Source organism: Chelonoidis abingdonii, chromosome 3, assembly GCF_003597395.2.
Source record: "Chelonoidis abingdonii isolate Lonesome George chromosome 3, CheloAbing_2.0, whole genome shotgun sequence".
In the NCBI taxonomy this organism is placed as follows: Eukaryota; Metazoa; Chordata; order Testudines; family Testudinidae; genus Chelonoidis; species Chelonoidis abingdonii.
The window spans coordinates 162,306,202-162,310,135 of NC_133771.1; positions in this window are offsets into that span (position 1 = coordinate 162,306,202).

Consider the following 3,934-nt stretch of genomic DNA (forward strand, 5'->3'; position numbering starts at 1 on the left):
AAGTGGCTAGGTGGTAGTACTGCTTTAAAGGATCTGAGGTTTATAGTGGATCACAAATTGAATATGAGCCAACAACATGATGCAGTTGTTTCTTGCTGGAGTGTATTAATAGGTGTGTCATATGTAAAAATTGGTAGGTTATTGTCTACTCTACTCAGCATTGGTGAGGGCTCAGCTGGAGTAATGTGCCCAGTTTTTGGTGCCACACTTCAGGAAAGGTGTGCACAAATTGGACAGTCCAGAGGAAAGCAACAAAAATGATAGAAGGTTTAGAAACCCCCTACCGATGAGGAAAGGCTAAAATAACTGGGCGTGTTTAGTATTGAGAAAAGACGACTAGGGGAACCTGATAATCTTCAGCTATGTGAAGGGCTGTTATAAAGAGGATGGTGATCAATTGTTCTCCATGTCCACTGAAGATGAGAAAAGAAGTAATGGGCTTAATCTGCAGCAAGGGAGACTTTAGGTTAGATGTTAGGGAAAACTTTCTAACTGTAAGGATAGTTACGCTCTGAAATAGGCTGCCAAGTGATGCTGTGGAATCCTCCTCATTGGAGATGTTTAAGTACAAGTTAGACAATCACCTGTCGGGGAAGATCTGTCTCTACATGGTTCTGTCTCACTGCAGGAGGCTGGACTAGATGACCTCATGAGGTCCTTCCAGCCTCACATTTCTATGATTCTGTGATTGTCACTTGACAGATCCAGCAGCAGATATGGGCTCCCCCAATCTGCTGTGCATTTCATCAGCTCAGCTGTTTGACAGCTCCTTAAGGTGGCCACGCGGCAGGGGTTTACATAAACCAGGGCAAAGCACTGACAGGGACTTGCCCTGAAAACAGAGGCATTCCTGACTTTCAGGGACACATGGCTATTACCCAAATTCTTTATGAAATCTGAGATTGTGTTATCCATTCACATGAATGCCCACTGAGGTGTGAGCATGGGGTACAGGAGTCACCATGTGGTGGCTGGAATTTGAGATAATCATTTTGGGGGCAGTGGAGTGGTGAGGAGCTAATCGCTGCAGGCCTAGCAAAAATAAATGTAATCCTTCTGCCCCTCTGAGTTGGCAGCAACAAGGGCCAGGTTCAGTATCCAGGGGTTCCGTTCAATAACACTCATGCATAACCGGCTCGAGCCCACCAGTGACCTGGACACTTACTACCACCCCTCCTGGGTGCCTCTAGGAGGCAATACTATCCCCTCTGCAAGCACGGAGTCTGAGTGTAGCAAAATCTTTTTACATAAGGAAGGAATTCAATGTGGCATGCCATTGGAGAAACACACAAACAGATATATTAACACAAACCACTAACACCCCAGTACATTGGCAATGTCCTTTCCCCTTAGGGTCGTAACGTCCAATCATCAAAGGTCCACAACAAAAGTCTCTGGTCAATCCACCGCCAAATTCAAGAGTCCTATCTGTAGAGGTCCCTCCTCCAGCCATGGTGAAAGGGGCACCTTACGTGGTCCGGGCAACTGCCCTCGCTCTCCGTGGGTTTCTGCTTTCCGCCTTCTCACGAACTGCGTACCGCCTTAGCGCCGCGCTCACTCTGCTCCTCCGGCGTCTTCACAAAACTGCTCGCTCCACAGCTGCCTCGTGAGCTGCTCCAGTTGTCCCTCCAAACTGCGTCGGCTACTGCGTCGCTCTGTGGCTGCTCCACACGCCCCACAGCTACTCCGCTCGCCCAGCCTCCCGTCCACCAAGCTTCCCGCTGGTCTGCTGCAGCCATCCCCACAAACTGCTCCACACCGCCGACTGCTCTGTTCACAGTATAGCGTCAGGCTCTCCTCCCACTAGTTACACAGTATCAGTGCTCCCGCTCAGTAATTTCAGCTCTTTGTGATGTCAACTCTTAGTGATCTAGCACATAGGGGAGCCCATGCCTAGTGCACCATTAGCCCAAAGTGAGTTCAGATCCAGCAACCTTATCTAGAGTCTTAGGGAATAAAAATCAACTCTGACATTCCACAGATGGAGAGAGGAGAGGATCAACTGGTGGCTTCTAGCTCCACAAAGGGCCTGCACCACCAGCAGCAACCTGTCTCCAACCTCTCTTCTTCACTGGGTTTTGAACCCATGTCCCTTGTCTAGCAAGTACCACCCAACTGAGGTTGAGTCTTCTCTGCACAAAGCAGTCCCACAGGCTCGGCGTCTTGGGATGGGAGGCGGCCCATGCCAAATACTTGATGAGTTTCACTCATCCGGACATTCTTCTCCAACTTCCCACAATTCACCACCAGATGTCGGCACACCCATCACTGACTCTGCTACATCTTCCCCCAGCCGAGAATTGGTCGTCTTGACAAAATCACCATTCCGCTACTAGTACCAACTCCCGATCCCCTCCCAAAGGGCCTCAGATTAAGCCCACTTAGCCTTTCACAAACCTGTTAGGCTAAATGTATTGGCTCCTCAAATCACCCAGGATCATCAAGCTTAAACCGTATTCACTGGTCTCTATTACCCTGTCGTCACCTATTGAGATCCTCTGTTACATGGGGTAAGGGGGGACATCCTCTTGCAGGGATGGATGGGAGGGTTTCCTGGAGTTCCCTCGATACTGGCAAGGCCCCTGCAATTATCTAGTTCTTACGACGTGGAGTTGAAGTGCTCAGGTTCATCTATCCATGCTGTGTGTCACACTTGTCCATAACCTGTGTGATGTCATCACACGGGGTCCAACCAGTGGCTCAGGGAGTGTCAGGAATGGCCTAAATACTTCTCATAGGGTTTAGGAGTAAGTTGTGTTGGTGATCTCTTCTTGATTGCAGCTGATGAGACCTGGCAATCTTGGTCTTCATCCACGCAGGATTACACCATGTTGTGTCTTTCCCTCAGCTCACTGTCAGATGTGCTGAGTAGGGTCAGGTTAGCTGCAGGAGGCGGCTGTCCAGTGTGGAAGGTGCTTAGGTAGCAGGCACCTTCCTTCTGCCCAGTTGCCCTCTTGTGATCCCACTCTCATAAGGGCTGCCTACCAATTCCCCCACAGGGAGCAAAAGGTTATCGCTTGCACGATTTGGCTGCCCTGGACCCTCTTCAGGTTTGATCTTGTAGACCGGCAGGTTCCTAGCTTTCCTCACCAAGTAATGGTATTGCCTTCCATCTGTCAGCTATCTTGTGGTTTGCCCAGGACAACACCAGAATTTCCAGCAGGACTCTGTCCCTGCTGGAGCTCTTGCAGCGCACCCTAAGCATCATATCGGCTGTTTGTTGCGGTCTGCCGTTCTTCCAGCTGCAGACGTGCTAATGTGATAAGCATCCCGCAAGCTTTCCTCGTATGTTGGGTATACCATATTGCTGATGGGTTTACATGCTATCACCATCTCTGATACATCCAAAGCACGATCTATGTAGTCTCGGTTTTCGCCCAAACACTCAAGAGAATGGAACTCCCGTGAGCACGTTCTTTGTGGCGTTGTAAGCGCTGTCACCAGAAATGCAACATGTTGGCTCCAGGTTGCCTTCTGCTCCAGCCCGCAAAGTCAACCTAAACATATCAATAGGGTTCGGTGTGAAGCCTCTGCTGGCTGAGGGTCACCTTGTGGTGGTAAGGCGTTTGTCCTCGACCTTTCAATACCTGCTATCCTCAGCACCTCCTTTTCAGAATGACTCTCAAAGTCTCGTCCCTGATCTGAGGTATCCGGGCGGGAATCCCATAAAGCTGAGAATATTTTCTCCAACAATACCGAGCGCGACAGTGGTGGCACTTTGATCACATGTGGGGGATATGCCTGCGATATCGCGTCTAGTAAGGGTCGGTCACTACTAGGATGTTCCTAATATTCCTCTTGTCCACTGTCTAAAGACAGAAATCATGCAACAGCTCCAGAAGGTTTGTTGCTGGTGATGTTCTTCAGATATGCAGCCCTCTGTGGTCAGAGTGTTTCCTTTGAAACATGCGTGCAGGTCTCACATTTCCTGCGA